This window comes from Procambarus clarkii, chromosome 4 (genome assembly GCF_040958095.1).
Source record: "Procambarus clarkii isolate CNS0578487 chromosome 4, FALCON_Pclarkii_2.0, whole genome shotgun sequence".
In the NCBI taxonomy this organism is placed as follows: domain Eukaryota; kingdom Metazoa; phylum Arthropoda; class Malacostraca; order Decapoda; family Cambaridae; genus Procambarus; species Procambarus clarkii.
This window is the reverse complement of record NC_091153.1, coordinates 35750597-35777339: the sequence shown is the minus strand read 5'-3', so window position 1 is coordinate 35777339 and position 26743 is coordinate 35750597. Positions and strand designations below refer to the sequence as shown.

Sequence of the window (26743 nt, the reverse complement as noted above, 5' to 3'; positions counted from 1 at the left end):
CTGAGAAGTGCGTTCTGGCTACTAGGTACGACATATATATATATATATATATATATATATATATATATATATATATATATATATATATATATATATATATATATATATATATATATATGTCGTACCTAGTAGCCAGAACGCACTTCTCGGCCTACTATGCAAGGCCCAATTTGCCTAATAGGCCGAGTGATATATAATAAACATATAATAAAATATATAATATTCAGGATCTATAGCAACGATAATATACTCCTTGCTATGTTTAGATTATCCCATGTGTTCCGGCCAAGTTGGTAGCCTCATTGTATGAGGATTAGTGCATGCTATTGACATATATGGTTAATATAACTTGAAAATATATCTATACTAAGACACATTGAGCTACAACACCAGCTGCTAATGAAAGGTTCTCTTTCTTGTTTCATTTAGAAGATAAATTAATTGAATAAATAAACTAAATTAAATTTATTTGCCTCCATAAAGTGTCAATTCAACTTCTTAATTTTATTATTATTATTATTATTATTATTATTATTATTATTATTATTATTATTATTATTATTATTATTATTATTATTATTATTATTTAATTTCAAAGTCACTTTCAGGTTTCGACAAAACAAAACTTAATCCGTTTTCTTCTTGATATCGTTACTGCCGAAGATTTTAGCAGAGATGACAGTGAAGATGCGACGTAGGATGAAGACGAGAAGGAAGAGAGCCAGGTGGAGGAGGAGCAGGACGTCGAGCATGAGGAACTCCACCCAGGAGAGCTGTGCCGCCGGGGACCTCAGCTGGGGTGCCCCACGGTGGCGGATGACGTACTCCGTCCAGAACACTGCCCGGTCCCTGGGTGACGTCTGCTGGTCCCTCATCCCCGTTGACATCCTCATCATGTTTTCTTTATATCTGACCACGAAAGAAATGAAAAAGAACTAATAAATAATATTTTTGTCTATTTACATGCACATGTGTGTGTGTGTGTGTACTCACCTATTTGTGCTTGCAAGGGTTGAGATTTGCCTCTTTGGTTCTGCCTCTCAACTGTCAATCAATTTGTGTACAGATTCCTGAGCCTACTGGGCTCTATCACATCTACATTTGAAACTGTGATTGGGTTAGCCTCCACCATGTGTGTGTGTGTGTGTGTGTGTGTGTGTGTGTGTGTGTGTGTGTGTGTGTGTGTGTGTGTGTGTGTGTGTGCGTGTGTGTGTGTGTGTGTGTGTGTGCGTGTGTGTGTGTGTGTGAGCGTGTGTGAGCGTGTGTGCGTGCGTGAGTGTGTGTGTGTGTGTGTGTGTGTGTGTGTGTGTGTGTGTGTGTGTGTGTGTGTGTGTGTGTGTGTGTGTGTGTGTGTGTGTATGTGTGTGTAAAAAAAACAGTTGATTGATTGACACATGAGAGGCGGGCCCAAAAGAGCCAGAGTTCAACCCCCACAAGCACAACTAGGTGAGTTCACAAGAGACTAGTGCACAAGCTGGAGATGCAGGCAGGAGTGAAAGGGAAAGTACTCCATTAGATAGGGGAGTACCTAAGCAACAGATGACAGCGAGTCACTGTGAGGGGTGACTCAGATTGGTAGGGCGTGTCAGCGGAGTCCCACAGGGATCAGTCCTTGGACCTATACTGTTTTTGATATATGTATATGATCTTTCAGAGAGAATAGACTCGTTCCTTTTTTGTTTGCTGATGATGCAAAAATTATGAGGAGGATTAGGATATAGAAAAAGATAGTATGAGGTTCAAGATGACCTAGACAAACTGAATGAATGGGCCAACAAATGGCTCTATTGTTCAACCTAAGTAAATGTAAGGCAATGAAGCTAAGTAGTGGAAACAGGAGACCAGACACAGGATACTGATGGGAGATGATCTCCTACATTAAACGGACAGAGAGAAGGATCTAGGAGTTGACATCACGCCAAACCTGTCTCCAGAAGCCCACATAAAAATAATAACATCAGCGGAGTATGCAATGCTAGCTAACATCAGGACTGCTTTTAGTAAGCTGTGAAAGGAATCCTTCAAGACCTTGTATACCACGTGTGTAAGACCAATCTTGGAGTATGCGGCCCCAGAATGGAGCCCGTACCTTGTCAAGCACAAGGCGAAGCTGGAAAAAGTTTAGAGGTATGCCACTAGGTTAGTCGCATAACTAAGGGGCATAAGATACGAAGAAAGGCTGTGTGAATTGCACCTCTCGGCGCTGGAAGACAGGAGAGCTCGTAGAGACATGATCACTACCTACAAATTTCTGAGAGGAATTGACAAGGTATATAGATAAACTAGATAAACTATTTAACACCGTGTGGTATGCGAACAAGGGGACACAGGTGGAAACTGAGTACCCAAATGAGCCACAGGGACGTTAGAAAGAACTGTTTCTATGTTAGAGTTGATAACAGATTGAATGCATTAGGCAGTAATGTGGTGGAGGCAGACTCGAAACATAGTTTCAATTGTAGATATGATAGAGCCTAGTAGGCTCAGGAATCTGTACACCTGTCGACTGACAGTTGAGAGGCGGGACCAAAGAGCCAGAGCTCATCGCCCGCAAGCACAACTTGGTGAGTACATACACACATACATCCCCAGGATGCAGTTCAAAACAGCCGTCTAACTCTCAGATACCTACTATATTGGTAGATGAACAGGTGCATCAGGTAAAAGAATCTTTGCCCATTTGTTTCTGCCTCGGCCAGGACTTTGAATCAGGTTTGTGTGTGTACTCACCTATTTGTACTCACCTATTAGTGCTTGCGGAGGTTGAGCTCTGGCTCTTTAGTCTCATCTCTCAAAAGTCAATCAACTGATGTACAGGTTCCAGAGCCTACTGGGCTCTATCATATCTACATTTGAAACTGTATATGTAGTCAACCTTCACAACATCACTGCTTAATGCATTCCACCTGTTAACTACTCTGACACTGAAAAAAATCATTCTAACGTCCCTGTGGCTCATTTGGGTACTCAGTTTCCACCAGTGTTCCCTTATTTGCGTACCACCCATGCTAAACCGTTTATTCTTATCTACCCTTTCAATTCCCCTGAGAATTTTGTAGGTAGTGATCATGTCTCCCTTTACTCTTCTGTCTTCCAGTGTCGTGAGGTGAATTTCCCACAGCCTTTCCTCGTAACTCATGCCTCATAGTTCTGGGACTAGCCTAGTGGCATACCTCTGATCTTTTTCAAGCTTCGTCTTGTGCTTAACAAGGAACTGGCTCCATGCTGGGGCCGCATACTCCAGGATTGGTCTTACATATGTGGTATACAAGGTTCTGAATGATTCCTTACGCAGGTTCCTGAAGGCTGTTCTGATGTTAGCCAGCCTCGCGTATGCTGCAGATGTTATCCTTTTTATGTGGGCTTCAGGAGACAGGTTTGATGTGATATTAACTCCTAGATCTTTATCTCTGTCTGTTTCATGAAGTACTTCATCTCTTATTCTGTATCCTGTGTCTTGCCTCCTGTTTCGACCGCCTAGTGTCATTACTTTGCATTTACTCGGGATGAACTTTAATGTGTACTCACCTAATTGTACTCACCTAATTGTGCTTGCGGGGGTTGAGCTTTGGCTCTTTGGTCCCGCCTCTCAACTGTCAATCAACTGAAGTACAGATTCCTGAGCCTACTGGGCTCTATCATATCTACATTTGAAACTGTGTATGGAGTCAGCCTCCACCACATCACTTCCTAGTGCATTCCATTTATTAACTACTCTGACACTGAAAAATTTCTTTCTAACGTCTCTGTGACTCATCTGGGTACTAAGTTTCCACCTGTGTCCCCTTGTTCGTGTCCCACCCGTGCTGAAGAGTTTGTCTTTGTCCACCCTGTCAATTCCCCTGAGAATTTTGTAGGTGGTTATCATGTCTCTCCTTACTCTTCTGTTTTCCAGGGATGTGAGGTTCAGCTCCTTTACCCTTTCCTTGTAGCTCATTCCTCTCAGTTCCGGTACGAGTCTGGTGGCATACTGCTGAAACTTCTCTAACTTTGTCTTGTGTTTAACTAGGTATGGACTCCAGGCTGGAGCTGCATACTCCAGGATTGGTCTTATATAAGTAGTATACAGGGTCCTGAACGATTCCTTACACAAGTTTCTAATGGCAATTCTTATGTTGGCCAGTCTAGCATATGCCGCTGATGATATTTTTTTGATGTGGGCTTCTGGGGACAGGTTCGGCGTGATATCAACCCCCAGATCTTTCTCTCTATTTGACTCTTGCAGGATTTCACCTCCCAGATGATACCTTGTGTTCAGCCTCCTGCTCTCTTTGCCTAATTTCATTACCTTACACTTTCCTGAGTTGAACATTAGCAGCCATTTTCTAGACCATTCCTCCAGTATGTCCAGGTCATCCGTGTGTGTGTGTGTACTCACCTAGTTGTACTCACCTAGTTGTGTCTGCAGGATCGAGCATTGACTCTTGGATCCCGCCTTTCGAGCATCGGTTGTTTACAGCAATGACTCCTGTCCCATTTCCCTATCATACCTGGTTTTAAAATTATGAATAGTATTTGCTTCCACAACCTGTTCCTGAAGTGCATTCCATTTTCCCAATACTCTCACGCTAAAAGAAAACTTCCTAACATCTCTGTGACTCATCTGAGTTTCAAGCTTCCATCCATGTCCCCTCGTTCTGTTACTATTCCGTGTGAACATTTCGTCTATGTCCACTCTGTCAATCCCTCTGAGTATCTTATACGTTCCTATCATGTCCCCCCTCTCCCTTCTTCTTTCTAGTGTCGTAAGGCACAGTTCCCTCAGGCGCTCCTCATACCCCATCCCTCGTAGCTCTGGGACGAGTCTCGTTGCAAACCTCTGAACCTTTTCCAGTTTCATTATATGCATCTTCAGATGGGGACTCCATGATGAGGCGGCATACTCTAAGACTGGCCTTACGTAGGCAGTGCAAAGCGCCCTAAATGCCTCCTTACTTAGGTTTCTGAATGATGTTCTAACTTTTGCCAGTGTAGAGTACGCTGCTGTCGTTATCCTATTTATATGTGCCTCAGGAGATAGATTAGGTGTTACGTCCACCCCCAGGTCTCTTTCACGCGTCGTTACAGGTAGGCTGTTCCCCTTCATTGTGTACTGTCCCTTTGGTCTCCTATCTCCTAGTCCCATTTCCATAACTTTACATTTGCTCGTGTTGAATTCCAGTAGCCATTTCTCTGACCATCTCTGCAACCTGTTCAGGTCCTCTTGGAGGATCCTGCAATCCTCATCTGTCACAACTCTTCTCATCAACTTTGCGTTATCCGCAAACATCAACATGTAGGACTCTACGCCTGTAAACATGTCGTTAACATATACTAGAAATAGAATTGGTCCCAGCACCGATCCTTGTGGTACTCCACTTGTTACTGTTCGCCAGTCCGACTTCTCGCCCCTTACCGTAACTCTTTGGTTCCTTCCTGTTAGGTAGTTCCTTATCCATGCTAGGACCTTTTCCCCCACCCCCGCCTGCCTCTCGAGCTTGAACAGCAGTCTCATGTGCGGTACTGTATCAAAGGCTTTTTGGCAGTCCAGAAATATGCAGTCTGCCCAACCATCTCTGTCCTGTCTTATCCTCGTTATTTTATCATAGAATTCCAGAAGGTTTGTTAGGCACGATTTCCCTGTCCAGAACCCATGTTGATGTTTGTTCACAAACCTAATGTTCTCCAGGTGTGCAACCAGTCGTAGCCTAATTATTCTTTCCAGTATTTTACAGGGGATGCTTCTCAGTGATACAGGTCTATAGTTAAGTGCCTCCTCCCTATCACCTTTCTTGAAGATCGGCACGACATTTGCCTTCTTCCAGCAACTGGGCAATTCTCCTGACATAAGTGACTCATGAAAGATCATTGCCAGAGGCACGCTGAGGGCCTGTGCTGCTTCTTTTAGTATCCACGGTGATACTTTGTCTGGTCCAACTGCTTTAGTTGTATCTAGAGTTGTCAACTGTTTCATTACCTCCTCTGCTGTCACCTCTATATCTGATAGTCTTTCATCTAGGGTAACCCCTTCCAACAATGGGAGCTGCTCAGGCTCGGTAGTGAACACTCCATGGAAACTGGCATTCAGTGCCTCGCAGATTTCCTTGTCACTTTCAGTATATGCCCCCTCTGTCTTCCTTAGTCTTGTCACTTGGTCGTTCACCGACATTTTCTTCTCATATGACTGTGTAGTAACTTAGGTTGTTTTTTCGCTTTGATTGCAATATCGTTCTCATAGTCCCTTTCCGATGTTCGTCTTATGTTAATGTAATCGTTCTTAGCTCTGTTGTATCTGATCCTGTTGTCCTCTGTTCTTTGTCTTCTGTACTTCCTCCACTCCCGCCTGCTGGCCATTTTTGCTTCCTGACATTGTCTATTAAACCATGGGTTATTATATTCCTTCTTATTTTTTCCCTTTACCGTTGGTATAAATCTCTCTTCGGCCTCCTGGCATTTCTGTATGACTAAGTTCATCATATCTTGGACTGTTTTTCCTCTAATTTCTTCCTCCCACTGCACTTCACCCAGATAGTCCCTTATCCTCTTATAGTCCCCTTTCCTGTAGTCAGCTCTCCTTTCCCAGATCTCTTGTCCCATGGTCATAAGTTTGAATTCCATCATGTAGTCAAAGACTAGGACACAATGGTCACTGGCCCCTAGAGGTATTTCATGCTCTAAATTCTCGATATCTTCTACGTTCTGGGTGAAAATCAGGTCTAATAGGCTCGGTGCATCTCCTCCTCTTTCCCTTGTGTCTTCCTTCACATGTTGTGTCAGGAAATTCCTGTCTATAACATCTACTAATTTTGCTCCCCACGTTTCGTCCCCTCCATGGGGATTCCTTGATTCCCAATTTATCTCTCCATGATTTAGGTTCCCCATGATCAGCAGCTTCGCTCTCATTCTGTGGGCTAGTGTTGCTGCCTTCTGAAGTTCATCTATACATGCTTTGTTGTTGTCATCATACTCCTGCCTGGGTCTTCTACGGTTTGGTGGGGGATTGTAGATTACCAAGATCACAATCTTCCTCCCATCTACTGTCAGAGTTCCATGTATGAAGCTTGTGCACTCATTGGTAACTCGATTTCCCAGGTCTTCAAACTTCCATTTCTGCTTTATTAGGAGTGCCACTCCCCCTCCCTGTCTTTGTGTCCTCTCTTTTCGTATCACCTGGTACCCTTCAGGAAAGATTGCATCTGAGATCATGTCATTAATTTTAGTTTCCACAATTGCAACTATGTCAGGATCTGCTTCACTCACTCTTTCTTTTATCTCTTCTGCTTTATTAGATACCCCATCAGCATTGGTGTACCAAACCTTGAAATTCTTCATGGAAACTCTTGTACCAGAGTTCTCCCTTTCTCTGGGGGTCTGGGAGGATCTGGGGGGTGTCTGGGGGGTGACTGGGGGCAGGGGGGATCTGGGGGATCTGGGGGGTGTCTGGGGGATGACTGGGGATGGGGAGGATCCAGGGGATGTCCGGGGGGATCCGGGGGGTGTCTGGGGGGGGGTCCGGGGGGTGTATGGGGGGTGAAAGAGGTCAGGAGGGGTGCTTGGGGGGCTACTGGGGGCAGGGCTTCTAGGAAGGTAGGTAGGAGGGTCTGTGTGTGTGTGTGTGTGTGTGTGTGTGTGTGTGTGTGTGTGTGTGTGTGTGTGTGTGTGTGTGTGTGTGTGTGTGTGTGTGTGTGTGTGTGTGTGTGTGGGTGCGTGTGTGTGTGTGTGCGTGTGCGTGTGCGTGTGCGTGTGCGTGTGCGCGTGTGTGTGTGTGTGTGTGTGTGTGTGTGTGTGTGTGTGTGTGTGTGTGTGTGTGTGTGTGTGTGTGTGTGTGTGTGTGTGTGTGTGTGTGTGTGTGTGTGTGTGGTGTGTGTGTAATCACCTATTTGTGTTTGCAGGTGTTGAGCTTTGTCTCTTTGGTCCCGCCTCTCAAATGTCAATCAACTGGTGTACAAATTCCCAAGCCTACTGGGCTCTATCATATCTACATTTGAAACTGTGTATGGAGTCAGCTTCCATCACATTACTTCTTAGTGAATTCCATTTACTAACTACTCTGACACTGAAAAAATTCTGTGTAATGTCTCTGTGGCTCATTTAGGTACTAAGTTTCCACTTGTGTCCCCTTGTTCGTATTCCACCCGTGCTGAAGTGTGTGTCTTTGTCCACCCTGTCAATTCCTCTGAGAATTTTGTAGGTGGCTATCATGTCTCCCCATACTCTTCTGTTTTCCAGGGTCGCGAAGTTCAGCTCCTTCAGCCTTTCCTCTAACTCATATTTCTCAGTTCCGGGACAAGTCTGGTGGCATACCGCTGAATCTTCTCTAACTTTGTCTTGTGTTTAACTAGATACGGACTCTAGACGGGAACTGCATATTCCAGGATTGGTCTTACATAAGTGGTATACAGGGTCCTGAACGATTCCTTACACAAGTTTCTAAAGGCAGTTCTTATGTTGGCCAGTCTAGCATATGCCGCTGATGATATCCTTTTGATGTGGGCCTCTGGGGACAGGTTCGGTGTGATATCAACCCCCAGATCTTTCTCTCTATCTGACTCTTGCAGGATTTCACCTCCCAGATGGTACCTTGTGTTCAGCCTTCTGCTCCCTTCGCCTAATTTCATTACTTTGCACTTTCCTGAGTTGAACTTTAACAGCCATTTTCTAGACCATTCCTCCAGTTTGTCCCAGGTCATCCTGTAGTCTCTATCTTCATCTGTCTTGATTCTTCTCATAATTTTTGCATCATCAGCAAACATTGAGAGGAATGAGTCTATACACTCTGGAAGATCATTTACATATATTAGAAACAGAATAGGTCCAAGTACAGCGCCCGGTGGGACTCCGCTGGTGACACCTCACCACTCTGATGTCTCTCCTCTCAGTTTCTCGCTGTTTCCTGTAACTTAGATACTCCCTTATCCACTAGAGCACCTTACCCTTTTTTCCTGCCTGTTGCTCCAACTTTTATAACAGCCTTTTATGAAGTACTGTCTCAAAGGCTTTCTGACAATCCAAGAAAATGAAGTCTGCCCACCCTTCTCTTTCTTGCCTAATTTTTGTTGCTTGGTCATAGAATTCTATTAAACTTGTGAGGCATGATTTACCATCTCTGAACCCATGTTGGTGGTGAGTCACAGAACTATTTCCCTTCAGATGCTCTACAAGCCTTTTCCTCACGATCTTCTCCATCACCTTGCATGGTATACAGATTAGGGAAACTGGCCTGTAGTTCAGTTCCTCTTGCCTGTCACCCTTTTTGTATATTGGGACTTCATTAACTGTCTTCTAATTATCCGGTGGGTCTCCTGTTTCCAGTGACCTGTTATACACCATAGAGAGTGGCACAATTAGTGCCTCTGCACCTTCTTTTAGTATCCACGGTGAGATTTTGTCAGGCCCAACAGCCTTTGTCACATTCAGCTCCAACAATTTCCTTTTAACCTCATCACTGGTGAGGTCAAATTCCTCCAAGGTAGCTTGGTTTGCCTAATTTAGTGCAGGGGCTTCTCCTTATTCTTCTGTGAAGACCGCCTGGAATCTCCTGTTGAGTTCTTCAAACACCTCCTTGTCATTCTCTGTGTATCTATTCTCCCTTTTTCTAAGTTTCATCACTTTTTCCTTCACTGCCGTTTTCCTCCTGATGTGGCTGTGGAGCAGTTATGCTTGGGTCTTAGCTTTACTCGCAATGTCATTTTCATACTGTCTCTCTACTTCTCTCCTCACTCTGAGGTACTCATTCCTCGCCTTCTGGTATCTCTCCCTGCTCTCTGGTGTTCTGTTATTCCTGTAGTTTCTCCGTGTTCTTTTACTCAATTACTTCGCTACCTTACATTCCTGGTTGAACTATGGATTCGTCTGTTGTTTTTCGTTTTTCTTCTTTGGGACTGGAATAAACTTATCTGCAGCTTCCTGGCACTTCTGGGTGACATAATCCATCATATGTGTGTGTGTGTGTGTGTGTGTGTGTGTGTGTGTGTGTGTGTGTGTGTGTGTGTGTGTGTGTGTGTGTGTGTGTGTGTGTGTGTGTGTGTGTGTGTGTGTGTGTGTGTGTGTGTACTCACCTATTTGTACTCACCTATTTGTGCTTGCGGGGGTTGAGCTTTGGCTCTTTGGTCCCGCCTCTCAACTGTCAATCAACTGGTGTACAGATTCCTGAGCCTACTGGGCTCTATCATATCTACATTTAAAACTGTGTATGGAGTCAGCCTCCACCACATCACTGCCTAATGCATTCCATCCGTTAACTACTCTGACACTAAAAAAGTTCCTTCTAACGTCTCTGTGGCTCATGTGAGTACTCAGTTTCCACCTGTGTCCCCTTGTTCGCGTCCCACCAGTGTTGAATAGTTTATCCTTGTTTACCCGGTCGATTCCTCTGAGGATTTTGTAGGTTGTGATCATGTCTCCCCTTACTCTTCTGTCTTCCAGTGTCGTAAGGTGCATTTCCCGCAGCCTTTCCTCGTAACTCATGCCTCTTAGTTCTGGGACTAGTCTAGTGGCATACCTTTGGACTTTTTCCAGCTTCGTCTTGTGCTTGACAAGGTACGGGCTCCATGCTGGGGCCGCATACTCCAGGATTGGTCTTACATATGTGGTGTACAAGATTCTGAATGATTCCTTACACAGGTTCCTGAACGCTGTTCTGATGTTAGCCAGCCTGATGCCTGATGTGTGTGTTAGCCAGCCTGATGCCTGATGTGTGTGTGTGTGTGTGTGTGTGTTTGTGTGTGTGTGTGTGTGTGTGTGTGTGTGTGTGTGTGTGTGTGTGTGTGTGTGTGTGTGTGTGTGTGTGTGTGTGTGTGTGTGTGTGTGTGTGTGTGTACTCACCTAGTTGTACTCACCTAGTTGTGTTTGCGGGGGTTGAGCTCTGGCTCTTTGGTCCCGCCTCTCAACCGTCAATCAACAGGTGTACAGATTCCTGAGCCTATCGGGCTCTGTCATATCTACACTTGAAACTGTGTATGGAGTCAGCCTCCACCACATCACCCCCTAATGCATTCCATTTGTCAACCACTCTGACACTAAAAAAGTTCTTTCTAATATCGCTGTGGCTCATTTGGGCACTCAGTTTCCACCTGTGTCCCCTTGTGCGTGTTCCCCTTGTGTTAAATAGACTGTTTTATCTACCCTATCAATCCCCTTCAGAATCTTGAATGTGGTGATCATGTCCCCCCTAACTCTTCTGTCTTCCAGCGAAGTGAGGTTTAATTCCCGTAGTCTCTCCTCGTAGCTCATACCCCTCAGCTCGGGTACTAGTCTGGTGGCAAACCTTTGAACCTTTTCCAGTTTAGTCTTATCCTTCACTAGATATGGACTCCATGCTGGGGCTGCATACTCCAGGATTGGCCTGACATATGTGGTATACAAAGTTCTGAATGATTCTTTACACAAGTTTCTGAATGCCGTTCGTATGTTGGCCAGCCTGGCATATGCCGCTGATGTTATCCGCTTGATATGTGCTGCAGGAGACAGGTCTGGCGTGATATCAACCCCCAAGTCTTTTTCCTTCTCTGACTCCTGAAGAATTTCCTCTCCCAGATGATACCTTGTATCTGGCCTCCTGCTCCCTACACCTATCTTCATTTCATTACATTTGGTTGGGTTAAACTCTAACAACCATTTGTTCGACCATTCCTTCAGCTTGTCTAGGTCTTCTTGAAGCCTCAAACAGTCCTCTTCTGTTTTAATCCTTCTCATAATTTTAGCATCGTCCGCAAACATTGAGAGAAATGAATCGATACCCTCCGGGAGATCATTTACATATATCAGAAACAAGATAGGACCGAGTACAGAGCCCTGTGGGACTCCACTGGTGACTTCACGCCAATCGGAGGTCTCACCCCTCACCGTAACTCTCTGCTTCCTATTGCTTAGATACTCCCTTATCCACTGGAGCACCTTACCAGTGGATAAGGTGTGTGTGTGTGTGTGTGTGTGTGTGTGTGTGTGTGTGTGTGTGTGTGTGTGTGTGTGTGTGTGTGTGTGTGTGTGTGTGTGTGTGTGTGTGTGTGTGTGTGTGTGTGTGTGTGTGGTGTGTACTCACCTAATTGTGTTTGCGGGGGTTGAGCTTTGGCTCTTTGGTCCCGCCTCTCAACTGTCAATCAACTGAAGTACAGATTCCTGAGCCTACTGGGCTCTATCATATCTACATTTGAAACTGTGTATGGAGTCAGCCTCCACCACATCACTTCCTAGTGCATTCCATTTATTAACTACTCTGACACTGAAAAAATTCTTTCTAACGTCTCTGTGACTCATCTGGGTACTAAGTTTCCACCTGTGTCCCGTTGTTCGTGTCCCACCCGTGCTGAAGAGTTTGTCTTTGTCAACCCTGTCAAATCCCCTGAGAAATTTGTAGGTGATTATCATGTCTCCCCTTACTCTTCTGTTTTCCAGGGATGTGAGGTTCAGCTCCTTTCGCCTTTCCTCGTAGCTGAATCCTCTCAGTTCCGGGACGAGCCTGGTGGCATACCGCTGAATCTTCTCTAACTTTGTCTTGTGTTTAACTAGGTATGGACTCCAGGCTGGAGCTGCATACTCCAGGATTGGTCTTACATAAGTGGTATACAGGGTTTTGAAAGATTCCTTACACAAGTTTCTAAAGTCAGTTCTTATGTTGGCCAGTCTAGCATATGCCGCTGATGACATTCTTTTGATGTGGGCCTCTGGGGACAGGTTCAGTGTGATATCAACCCCCAGATACTTCTCTCTATTTGACTCTTGCAGGATTTCCCCTCCCAGATGATACCTTGAGTTCAGCCTCCTGCTCCCTTCGCCTAATTTCATCACCTTACACTTTCTTGAGTTGAACTTTTGCAGCCATTTTCTAGACCATTCCTCCAGTTTATCCAAGTCATCCTGTAGTCTCTGTCTATCTTCATCCGTCTTGATTCTTCACATATTTTTTGCATCATCAGCAAACATTGAGAGGAATGAGTCTATACCCTCTGGAAGATCGTTCACATATATTACAAACGGGATGGGTCCAAGTACTGAGCCCTGTGGGACTCCGCTGGTGATATCTCGCCACTCTGATATCTCCCCCCTCACCGTTACTCACGGTTTCCTGTTGCTTAAGTACTCCCTTATCCACGGGAGCACCTTCCCTTTTACTCCTGCCTGTTGCTCCAACTTTTTTAACAGCCTTTTATGGGGTAGTGTGTCAAAGGCTTTTTGGCAATCCAGGAAAATGCAGTCGGCCCACCCTTCTCTTTCCTGCCTAATTTTCGTTGCCTGGTCATAAAATTCTATTAAACCTGTGAGGCACGATTTACAATCTCTGAACCCATGTTGGTGGTGCGTTACAGAGTTATTTCCCTCCAGATGCTCTACGAGCCTTTTCCTCACGATCTTCTCCATCACCTTGCATGGTATACAAGTTAAGGAAACTGGCCTGTAATTCAGTGCCTCTTGCCTGTCACCCTTTTCGTATATTGGGACCACGTTAGCTGTCTTCCAACTTTCTGGTATGTCTCCTGTTTCTAGTGACCTGTTATACACCATAGAGAGTGGCATACTTAGTGCTTCTGCACCTTCCTTTAGTATCCATGGTGAGATTCTGTCAGGCGCAACAGCCTTTGTCACATCTAGCTCCAGCAGACACCTTTTGACCTCATCACTGGTGAGGTCAACTTCCTCCAAGGTTGCTTGGTTTGCCGCCTCCTCATTTAGTGCAGGGGCTTCTCCTTGTTCTATTGTGAAGACCTCCTGGAATCTCTTGTTGAGTTCTTCACACACCTCCTTGTCATTCTCTGTGTATCTGTTCTCCCCTTTTCGCAGTTTCATCACTTGTTCTTTAACTGCTGTTTTCCTCCTGATGTGGCTGTGGAGCAGCTTTGGTTGGGTCTTGGCTTTACTCGCGATGTCATTTTCAAACTGTCTCTCTGCTTCCCTCCTCACTCTGAGGTACTCATTTCTGGCCCTCTGGTATCTCTCCCTGCTCTCTGGTGTTCTGTTATTTCTGTAGTTTCTCCATGTTCTCTTACTCAGTTGCTTCGCTACCTTGCATTCCTGATTGAACCATGGGTTTTTCTGTTGTTTTTCATTTTTCTACTTTTGGACGGGGGATAAACCTGTCTGCAGCTTCCTGGCACTTCTGGGTGACAAACTCCATCATGACCTGCACATTCTTTTCTCTAAGTTCTGTTTTCCATGGTATTCCCCTGAGGAAGTTCTTCATCTCGTCATATTTTCCTCTTTGGTAATTCAATCTCTTTCCCTCCGCTCCCATCCTTGGATAGGTTATCCCTACCTCCACCAAGTACTCAAAGGTCAGTACACTGTGGTCACTCATTCCTATGGGGGCTTCAACTTTGACTTCCCTTATTTCTGACTCATTCAGAGTGAATATCAAGTCGAGTCTAGGTGGTTCATCATTGCCTCTCACTCTTGTGGGTTCCTTGACATGCTGGCTCAGAAATTTCCTTGTTGCCACTTCCAAGAGTTTAGCTCGCCACGTATCTGCACCACCATGTGGGTCCCCATTCTCCCAGTTTATCTTTCCATGGTTGAAATCGCCCATGATTAAGAGCCTTGAGCCATTCCTGCAGGCAACTGAAGCTGCTCTCTCTATTATATTAATGGTTGCCATGTTGTTCCTATCAAACTCTTGTCTAGGTCTTCTGTCATTTAGGGAAGGGTTGTAAATGACTGCCACTATTATGTTAGGTCCACCCATTGTTATAGTTCCTGTTATGTAATCTCTGAATCCGTCACAACCACAAATTTCCATCTCATCAAAACTCCAGTCCTTCCTTATCAGCAGGGCCACTCCTCCACCTCCTCTCCCTTCCCTCTCTTTCCTTACTATATAGTAGTCCTTTGGAAACACAGCATCTGTTATGACTCCTGACAATTTTGTTTCCGTTAGTCCTATTACATCAGGGTTTTCTTCTTGCACCCTTTCTGCCAGTTCACTTGCTTTATTGGTAATCTCATCAATGTTTGTGTACATTACCTTGAAGCTCACTTCTTTATATCCAATTTCACCCTCACTCCCCACAAGGGTAGGAGGTTGTTCTATGGTCATTGCTACTTGGGTAGGCTCATCCTCCTGTGAGGTAGTTTCCAGGGGTTCAGGGGGAGGTGGAGTGGGGGGTGGAGGGCTTAGGTCTTCCTCAGGCCTGCTTGGGGCAGGAAGAAGTCCTGGGGGTGAGGGAGCAGGGATTGCTTGGGGAGAGGGCACGCCCTCCTGCGGTGTAGTTGACAGGGGTTTGGAGGGAGATGGAGTGGGGGATAGAGGGCTTTGGTCTTGCTCAGGCCTGCTTGGGGCAGGGAGAAGACCAGGGGCTCGGAAAGCAGGGGCTACTTGGGGTAAGGGGAGGGGGAAGGATTTGGGTTTCCCGATGGGCATTATGCAGGGGCAAGGAAGGGGTTGTGCTGGGGGATAGGGAGAGCCCTATTGGGTGGTGGGCTGGGGAGTTGCATTCCCCCCTGGGGTTCCTGGATTGCTGGATTGGGGTTCCCCACTCCCCTCTGGGATTGCTGGGTTGGAGTGTGTGTGTGTGTGTGTGTGTGTGTGTGTGTGTGTGTGTGTGTGTGTGTGTGTGTGTGTGTGTGTGTGTGTGTGTGTGTGTGTATGTGTGTACTCACCTAGTTGTACTCACCTAGTTGTGTCTGCAGGATCGAGCATTGACTCTTGGATCGAGCATCGGTTGTTTACAGCAATGACTCCTGTCCCATTTCCATATCATACCTGGTTTTAAAATTATGAATAGTATTTGCTTCCACAACCTGTTCCTGAAGTGCATTCCATTTTCCCACTACTCTCACGCTAAAAGAAAACTTCCTAACATCTCTGTGACTCATCTGAGTTTCAAGCTTCCATCCATGTCCCCTCGTTCTGTTACTATTCTGTGTGAACATTTCGTCTATGTCCACTCTGTCAATCCCTCTGAGTATTTTATACATTCCTATCGTGTCCCCCCTCTCCCTTCATCTTTCTAGTGTCGTAAGGCACAGTTCCCTCAGGCGCTTCTCATACCCCATCCCTCGTAGCTCTGGGACGAGTTTCGTTGCAAACCTCTGAACCTTTTCCAGTTTCATTATATGCTTCTTCAGATGGGGACTCCATGATGAGGCGGCATACTCTAAGACTGGCCTCACGTAGGCAGTGTAAAGCGCCCTAAATGCCTCCTTACTTAGGTTTCTGAATGACGTTCTAACTTTTGCCAGTGTAGAGTACGCTGCTGTCGTTATCCTATTTATATGTGCCTCAGGAGATAGATGTGGGGGAAAATCTGACTCCAATAACTATTGTTTTGGGTTCTGAGAACTAATAATTAAATATATACTTCGATAGCTATGAAGGACCACCACTTTTTGAGAAAAAGTGGAAATAAAAATAAAGCAATGGAAAAACTGATCCCAAGAACTAGTGTCCTATGGATCTTAGTAAGATTGTAATTCTTATATAAATGGAGTCAAATTAACTTATACAAAATTGGGGGGTTACATGCTGAAAGATGAATACATCCCTAGCATTATTCTGGTGCTGGTTCTTCACCAGAGTAAATCAAATATGAAAGTAAACAAGGTTGAATATATATTATTAGTTGGAGGTAAATGCACCTCAATATACTACTGAAATGTTGAATAGCATCAGTAAATCAATGTGTTAGTGTAATTGATCTCTTTGAGAGATCACTACTGTAACTACAGTTATTGCTACAGATAAAAAAGGGACAGCTTAGCTGTAAATCTAGTGAGGTGTAATCAGTTGCTACGCTCCACTGACGACGTGTTGCATAGGGCAAATTGTTGCACGAAACGGTGGGGAAGCCTAGCACCTCGGTTGGTGTCGCCTTGGTACTGAAAGGCAATTACATTGTAGAAATCTTCTACATAATAAGTAACTACAAATAAATCCTAAATCATGAGGATAACAATGGAAATTATCAGCTAATATCTGAGCAATTTATGTTCAAGTACTGTAATTATCTTTTGAGAAAATACTGAAATTAATTATCTATTTAGATGGTAAATTTACTTAAGACACGTACGGGATTGTATTATTTTGCATTCGGCCTAACGACTGCTAGTCTAAATGTTAACGGTGGCCATATGATAACAAACAGATAAACCTAGCTGCCGAGCCGGGTAGTGACAAGTATTAATATCACATTAAAATCTTCTGTGATAAAATAGAATTTCTCGTAACATAAATTGACTTATTAAAGTTGTGCAGCTAATCGAGGAAATTAAAATAAAATCATTTACATTAAAGTAATTTCCTCTAGAATGTTTAATATTAACTAAATAAGAGTTCCAGTGAGTAGTAGTATACTACGAAATTAAACTTATTAGTAAGTAACTATTTTTAGTAAAGGAAATGGTAAACTAGATTCTTGTTATAAATCTAACTATGTGTGGAGAGAATTCATGTTACTGCCTGTCGTTCCTCACGTCGTCACTCTGACTAGGAAGAATTTGGCAGTGAATAAATCATGATAATCATTAAATCTACAAGTTAGTAATTTTAGTAACTACTTTGGTTAATACAAAGGTTGCATAAAATACAAAGATGTATAAAACTGTTGGTTATTTCCAACATAACTCCGGGGAGAGAAAACTCGGATCGTACTTCAGGTATTAGTACTAACGTACACCTGTTTCTCTATCCTGAAGTTATATTCATGGGTTAGTAGGTTAGTACACACCTAACGAATGTCCCGAATCTGTGGTAGATGACTAAGTCAACATGGGGACGTAAATAAACATTGAAAATTATTGAATAATTCCTTTGTAAGAAACAGAAGGATATTAACAAAAATAAATAATGAATAATTGGTTCATTTAAGATTAAGGAGACCTCATCAATACAGTGAGGCTACTGTCCAGGGTCACTATGACTCGTAACTAATTACTGGACATCAACTCATCACTGCACTAGCGTGATCACCTCAAGTTTAAATGATAAGTTATCTACTCCTGAATAGAATCAAAATATTGTTTAAGTTTCTGTTTGCAGTTCTGAGCAGCGACTCTTGATAGTCTTGTGCTCGGTTGAGTAGAATCATTGTTCTCTGAAACTTGGGTTGCAGGTATATCTGTAGAACACTGGTGTTCTGCTAACTCTAAAGGTACTAATTTTTCTAGTGTTTTCAAGGTAGTAGTGCCTCGACACTGAACTTTAACAACTCGTAATACACCATGGCGGTCAGGATGGATGTCAACAATTTTACCTATAGGCCAATCTGACCTGGGTCCATCACTGTCTACTAGGACAAGATCACCTGGTTTAAGTTGAACTTTATTGTATGGGCTTGCAGCTCCATAATGATATTCTCTTAAAGCAGTTAAATATTCACGTGTCCAGACCTCATTCCATTTCTCTATTACTCTTGAAAGGTGTCTATAACTCTCCACCAAGTCACTTGCTTTGACACACAGCTGGATCCTTGCCTCCTAGTGATATTAGAGGGCTCAGATGACCACCATGAACCAAATGAGAGGGGCTTAGGGGTTCTCTTTGGGAAAAATCTTCTGTTAAGTAGGTTAGAGGTCTGTTGTTGACTCGTGCTTCAATTTCCATGACAAGGGTCTGTAATTCGGTGAGATTAATTTTCTGCCGGTGTAAGGTTTTTCTTAGGCATTTCTTAACAGTTCCCACCATCCTTTCGTAAAAACCGCCGTGCCATGGTGCTCTTGCAGTAATAAATTTCCAATAACATTGTCTCTGTTTGAGCACAGAGTGTACTTCTGGATGGTTCCATATTTCTTGTAAGCAAGCTTCTCCTGCCACGAAGTTAGATCCATTATCTGAGATCATTAATTTTGGGCAAGATCTTCGTGCAGCAAATCTGCGAAAGGCTTGCAGAAAGGCTTCTGCACTCATGTCAGAAGTGACTTCTAAATGTACTCCGCGTGTGGTAGCACACGTGAAAAGGCAAATGTAGGCTTTCATTGGAATCTTGTCCGGTGTGCCTGTTAAAATTAGTGCTCCTGTATAGTCGACACCTGTGGTTTCAAAGGGACGAAGGTGGACGACTCGCTCCTTAGGTAGGGGCGGTGGACCTGGATAAGGACACACTCGAGCATCATATCTCTTGCAGATTACACAAGACTTTATTAAAGATTTGACAGTTTGGCGACCTTGGGGAAGCTAAAAACGTTGTCTGATTTCAGTAAGAGTATCTAATACTCCACCATGCAATGTATTATGCTCATGGTAATGTAAAACTATGAGTTTAGTAATGATGTGGTGACGTGGAAGAAGTATAGGATTCTTCGTATCTAAATTTATTTCTGCGTGAAGCAGACGTCCGCCGCATCTCAAGAAGTTATAGTTGTCTGAGTCAAGCCAGATACCCAGAGACTCACTCAACCTTTCTGGGAGATGTTCATATTCCTTACCATAAGTCTTTTGTTGAGCTTGTTTGACCCAATATTTGATGGAACTAGGAAATCGATACTTGATCCCCATCTTGTTGACGAAATCAAATACCATTTCTGTAATTCTTAGTAATTTGCTTAAATTGGAATAACGGTGAGGATTGATAGCTAAAATTCGAGGGGGTTCTGGATCCACAACAGGGGTAGTGACATTGGTCACAATGACTTGCGGCTTCTGTTGGGGCCACTGACCACTAACTAGCCATTGGGGTCCATTAAACCACATCTCGGTTTTAACTAATTGCTTTAAAGTCAAACCTCTGGATAAATAGTCAGCTGGATTGTCCTTGGTTGGGACATGTCTTAATTCATAACCAGCAGACAATTCTCGAATTTCCCTCACTCGATTGCTGACATAAGGAGTTTTGTTGTTGTCGTTTTTTACCCACTGCAATACTGCCTCATTGTCTGACCACACTGCTGTTTCACCAAGGTCAACATTACTGAGGGTTTTGATCAGGCAATGAGCCAGTCTTACACCTACTAATAAGGCAGTTAATTCCATTTGGGGTAGTGACCTCCTTTTAATCGGGGCTACCCTTACCTTAGATGTAAGCTAAAATGATTGTTGAGTATTAACTAAATAGGCTACCGAGCCATACGCTTTGCCTGAAGCATTGCAGAATACATGTAAATTTGTGAGTAAATTTAGTCCTAAGGTATTTCGGGGAAACTGTAGAATACTAAGTTTGTTGTAATCAGGAATCAACTGCTGCCATTTCTCTTGGAGATCCTCTGGCAACGTTTCATCCCACCTCAAATTCCTTTGCCAGCACTCCTGCATAAGTAGTTTACCCTTAATTAGAATAGGACTGAGTAGGCCTAAAGGGTCAAATGGCTTGCTGACATGAGGGAGTAGTTTTCTCATGGTTAGAGGTGAATGATTGAAATCCAGACTTGACATTCAATTTGTCTGTGGAAGTATTCCACTCCATATCTAAGACTTTCAATTTGTGAGATACCTTATAATCAGGGAATTCTTCCTCAATTATTTGGTTGAGTTGTTTATTATTGGAGACCCACGACTGTAGGGGCATGTTAGCTCCTAACAGTTCACGATTAGCCTCATGGTAGATTTCCACTAGTTTATTCTCATCATTAGTGGTTCCTTGAAAATTGTTAATGTATAAATTGTTCCTAATCTCAGTCTTGTAGGGGCTATTAGACTTCTTAAGATGTGTATCCAGAGTAACCTGGAGTAAGAATGGGGAAGATGTCGCTCCAAACAGTACTGAGGCAAATCTGTAAGTAATGATTTCGCTATTAGGATCCTGTGGATCTTTCACCCAGAGAAATTTAGTAAAATCACGATCCGTCTCTTGTAAGCCTACTCTTAAAAAGGCCTTACTAATGTCGGCCGTATAGGCAAAAACACCAGAGCGAAATCGTAATAAGACATCTTGTAGTCTTTGGGTTATGCTAGGTCCAGTTTGTAGACAATCATTTAATGACACGCTGCCTGCCTTTAATTTGGCACTACAATTAAATACAATCCTGATTGGTGTTGTAACTGAATCTTTCAGGACAGCATGATGTGGTAAATAATGGCCTGTCTTATGGTTGTCTTCTTCAACAACTTCTATAAATTTGTTAGCAAGTTGTTGCTGTATTAAAGCATGATACAGTTGCAATTTATCTGGTTGCTTCCATAGCCTAGCTAACTGAGAATTTAATTGGGTTGAGGCCATGAAATAATTTACTGGAAGCTATGGGTGGTTCAGTTTCCACGGGAGTCTCACCCAATATTGATTATCTTGGAAAATCACAGTATCAAGATATTGTTGATACATCCATGTGTCATCTGGACTGGGTTGATCAGGGACTATGCCTAAGGTGTCCAAATCCCATAATTTGTGAACAGGGGGACTGGACTCATCATCCTCAGTTTCGTCTCTGTCATGTAGTGGTGACTGCTCTAGGCCTAGTCACCCCACTATTGAGTTAGTTGGTTGATTACTAGTAGATTTAGAATGTTGTTGGATCAACACCGGTCCTGTGAGTAGTTTACCCCCAGCTGACAGTAACAAGTTTACACCTCGTTGCCTGGTGCATCCAGTAATAAATCTATAATAAAAGTCAGCTCCAATAAGAATATCTACATCGTTGAGACAGTCTGTATTTATTTTATGATCCGCTAGCCTAATACCGCTGTGTTTAAGAATTTTGACTGTTTGAGCAAGACCTGTAATATGTAAATCTGAGGGGATCTTGTCAACGACTATGGCTTGAATTGGGCTGGTGCAGCCTCCTAAACGTACCAAGACTTTAACAACCTGGTAGTCTCGAGGTCCACTATTGGTTAGGAATCCAGAGATATTCAAATTCACTCGAGCAATAGGCTTCAGTTTCAACTGATCAACTAGCTGTTGAGAAATAAAGGTTTTCTGCGAACCTTGGTCAAAGAGACCACGAGTGGAAATTTTAGATCCCTTATTTATTAATTTTAATTGAGCTGTTGGTAACGTAGTTGTGTTATTCGACTCTGTTGCAAGTACACTTATGTCTTGATGCACCTTGCAATACTGTACAGAAGTAGAATTGGTAGTCTTCTTATGAGGATTGGTTGATCTTGATTGATCACTACCACACAAGGAGTAATGGTGTCTACCCTTGTGGCACTTGTTGCACATACATAAAGAAACAGTACAGCTATTGGGGTCATGAGGACCCGTGCACCTTGTGCATCTGTGTAATTCTTGCAAACGATGAATTCGGGTGTTATGGTCTGGATAAGTACTACATTTATAAGTAAGATGTTCATTATTGCAGAACAAACACTTTTTCACAGTAGGAGAAGGCGTAGGAGTGGTGCTCACTACAGGGTTTATAGGGTTCACTGTGTATGTACCTACATTTCCAGATTTCCATTTCGGAGATGATTTATTGAAATCTGGTTTTACTACAGTAGTTGCAATACGTTGGGGTTTATGATGAGAGTTAGTAGAGAAGTTTGAAACACTCTTCCCATCTTGGTTGGCTCTTTGTCTTTCGACTAGGGTATGTAAACCTTCTGTAATTTCATTCATGGTTAGAGAGGTTTTATTGTACATAGTACACAATTTATCTAAAGTTTTTCTTGGTAATTTGCGCCCTACAACTACTTTTGTCATCCATTCAGTAGTCTGAATTTGGACTTTAAGGCTTAAGGCCTTGAGTAAAGATTCTAACTCTAGCCTGAAAGTTTGGAGAGAATCTGTAGAATTATTAGCAGATGGTAAATCCAGCAAATTTTGAACTAAGATAGTAATAGTCTTTTCCTTGTTATTGTAGTTGCTCTTAAGCAATTGGACAGCTAGGTCGTAACCATCACTGGTCAGTGTTATGTTAGAGATCACCTTCAAGGCTTCATTTCGTAACAAGCCTTGTAAATAAGTGAATTTGGTTGTTTGAGTGATATTAGTTTTAGAGTCTACTGCATCCACGAATTTACTCCAGAAATCATCCCAACTCTCATTCTCGTTACCAGAGAATGTGGGTATATTGATCTGAGGTAATTTGATATCAGGATCTGGATGTGCAGTAGAGGCTGTTGTTAAATTGTTTTTAGCAATTTGCTTTTTAAAGGGTTGAAGTTTAACCTGTACATCATCTTCGTACTGGGCTAAATCATTTACAATGTCCTCAAGTTCAGTTTCACTTATTGAGGTTTGGTAAAGTTCTGTCAAGTACAGATTCATATGTTACTTAATATGCTTGAATTTACCGTCAGCAACTTGAAGTAAGTCCTCTAATTCAATGTAGTCAACAGGTGACTGTTGTGACAGATTTTGACACTTGGTAATCTGTCGGGTCAAATGACCTTTCAGACCGATAAGGGTCCTTTTCATTTTGTCAGCCGCTTCCATCTTGCTGGGTAAGGGCTGGTCTGATAGTAAATAGTTGTTACTGATGTAACTGGGATATTGGCTCATTCAATGGAGTTCAATATCAATATAATAGCCTAATGTATTTGAATAGACTATACTACCTCGTTTAGAGGTTAATTTACCTACCTAACAATGGATAGCTAATATTTTGAGTAGTACTCGAATGCCACTATTGGATTTTCGTCCGGCTAGCTCATCAATTATCACCATTCGATCCAACAGTGAACACTCGGTAGTACTCAAAAAAATAATACACGAAATAATATGTTAAATGCACAAAAGAGTCTTGATGATCCCACCCTAAATCAGGGTCAGCACAATCTAAATAATATGTATGTACACCAGTACTTTCTAGTACAGTACTCACTAAATAATTCCTACCTAGGAATGACTAAATGGTTTAGACTGCATTTGTACAAACATTAGTACAATTACAGTCTAAATATCCTACCTCATCAAAGGTTGGCATATATGTAATGGTGCAGTAATATAGAAATATAGTGCTATGTTTTTGGGATTTGTTGTTTTGATAAATAGGTTTGTGCTTAGAAACACAAGTGAAAATTTATAAATATATAACACTAATACTACTTTATACATAAAGTATTATAAGAAATGTTGATAATAATAAATGAGTATTAGGCTGTTATATGGGCAGTCTGCTGACAGCCGTAAATAATAAATTAATTGGTAAATAGCCTAATAATGTTAACACATGATAAATAGTGTTAGTAATGGTTAATTATGTGGGGCCAGTAATTTGGGTGAATATACTGGACCCTAAATGATTAATGGTTCGAATCCAGTTCGAAGGACCAAAATTTTGTGGGGTAAAATCTGACTCCAATAACTATTGTTTTGGGTTCTGAGAACTAATAATTAAATATATACTTCGATAGCTATGAAGGACCACCACTTTTTGAGAAAAAGTTGAAAACAAAATAAAGCAATGGAAAAACTGATCCCAAGAACTAGTGTCCTATGGATCTTAGTAAGATTGTAATTCTTATATAAATGGAGTCAAATTAACTTACACAAAATTGGGGGGTTACATGCTAAAAGATGAATACATCCCTAGCATTATTCTGGTGCTGGTTCTTCACCAGAGTAAATCAAATATGAAAGTAAACAAGGTTGACTATATATTATTAGTTGGAGGTAAATGCACCTCAATATACTACTGAAATGGTGAATAGCATCAGTAAATCAATGTGTTAGTGTAATTGATCTCTTTGATAGATCACTACTGTAACTACAGTTATTGCTACAGATAAAAAAGGGTCAGCTTAGCTGTAAATCTAGTGAGGTGTAATCAGTTGCCACGCTCCACCGACGACGTGTTGCATAGGGCAAATTGTTGCACGAAACGGTGGGGAAGCCTAGCACCTCGGTTGGTGTCGCCTTGGTACTGAAAGGTAATTACATTGTAGAAATCTTCTACATAATAAGTAACTACAAATAAATCCTATATCATGAGGATAACAATAGAAATTATCAGCTAATATCTGAGCAATTTATGTTCAAGTACTGTAATTATCTTTTGAGAAAATACTGAAATTAATTATCTATTTAGACGGGAAATTTACTTAAGACACGTACGGGATTGTATTATTTTGCATTCGGCCTAACGACTGCTAGTCTAAATGTTAACTGTGGCCACATGATAACAAACAGATAAACCTAGCTGCCGAGCCGCGTGTCCGTTGATGTGGAGACTTGAGCAATTCTTCGTGCGCCAGCTGCTGCTTGAAAGGCGTTGACTTTGGAATTGCAGATATGCTAGTCTGGGACACGGCTATTGTGCCAAATAACGTGGCACCGCTCAACTGATCGTGGGAGCGAAATAAGTAGGTCAAACCGTAGCTCTACTACACGCTGTCAATGGCCAACCCGTTCTCGCAAATTTAATAAGTCAATATTGACTTATTAAATATGTGCATAGGTGACATACTTAACATAATAGATACCCTTTAAAAGATTCATAGAAAACACCCACCTTACCTAACCTTGTTAGTATCTTAAGATAAGCATCTTATTGCTTTGTAATTACAATTATTACCTAACCTATAATAGGTATAGGTTAAGTAATAATTGTAATTACGAAGCAATAAGATGCTAATCTTAATATACTAACAAGGTTAGGTAAGGTCGGTGTTTTCTATGAATCTTTTTAGGGGTATCTATTATGTTTAGTATATCACCTATGCACGTAGTTAATAAGTCAATATTGACTTTACGAATTTGCGAGAACGGGTTGCAATGGCGTCCGAGTCGTGCTCTCTCGTTCTCTCGTGTCTAGTGACGCTCTGCCGTCTTCCTCCTCTTCCTTATTGCGCATGCGCGGCTCTCGATAGACATCTCGAGCGTAAATGTATATGTATATATCGCAATTGACTAAGAAAGGAAGAGGTAGTGACGAGTATTAATATCACATTAAATTCTTCTGTGATAAAATAGAATTTCTCGTAACATAAATTGACTTATTAAAGTTGTGCAGCTAATCGAGGAAATTAAAATAAAATCATTTACATTAAAGTAATTTCCTCTAGAATGTTTAATATTAACTAAATAAGAGTTCCAGTGAGTAGTAGTATACTACGAAATTAAACTTATTAGTAAGTAACTATTTTTAGTAAAGGAAATGGTAAACTAGATTCTTGTTATAAATCTAACTATGTGTGGAGAGAATTCATGTTACTGCCTGTCGTTCCTCACGTCGTCACTCTGACTAGGAAGAATTTGGCAGTGAATAAATCATGATAATGATTAAATCTACAAGTTAGTAATTTTAGTAACTACTTTGGTTAATACAAAGGTTGCATAAAATACAAAGATGTATAAAACTGTTGGTTATTTCCAACAATAGATTAGGTGTTACGTCCACACCCAGGTCTCTCTCGCGCGTCGTCACAGGTAGGCTGTTCCCCTTCATTGTGTACTGTCCCTTTGGTCTCCTATCTCCTAGTCCCATTTCCATAACTTTACATTTCCTAGTGTTGAATTCCAGTAGCCATTTCTCTGACCATCTCTGCAACCTGTTCAGGTCCTCTTGGAGGATCCTGCAATCCTCATCTGTCACAACTCTTCTCATCAAATTTGCGTCATCCGCAAACATCGACATGTAGGACTCTACGCCTGTAAATATGTCGTTAACATATACAAGAAATAGAACTGGTCCCAGCACCGATCCTTGTGGTACTCCACTTGTTACTGTTCGCCAGTCCGACTTCTCGCCCCTTACCGCATCTCTTTGGCTCCTTCCTGTTAGGTAGTTTCTTATCCATGCTAGGACCTTTTCCCCCCACCCCCGCCTGCCTCTCGAGCTTGAACAGCAGTCTCATGTGCGGTACTGTATCAAAGGCTTTTTGGCAGTCCAGAAATATGCAGTCTGCCCAACCATCTCTGTCCTGTCTTATCCTCGTTATTTTATTATAGAATTCCAGAAGGTTTGTTAGGCACGATTTCCCTGTCCAGAACCCATGTTGATGTTTGTTCACAAACCTAATGTT

At 42.4% G+C, this 26743-nt stretch overlaps 1 pseudogene; it reads right to left on the bottom strand.

Annotated features, from left to right (window-relative positions):
* Positions 1 to 460: 460 nt before the first annotated feature.
* LOC123748661 (UDP-glycosyltransferase UGT5-like) overlaps positions 461 to 26743 on the bottom strand; it is a 124184-nt pseudogene continuing 97901 nt past the window's right edge.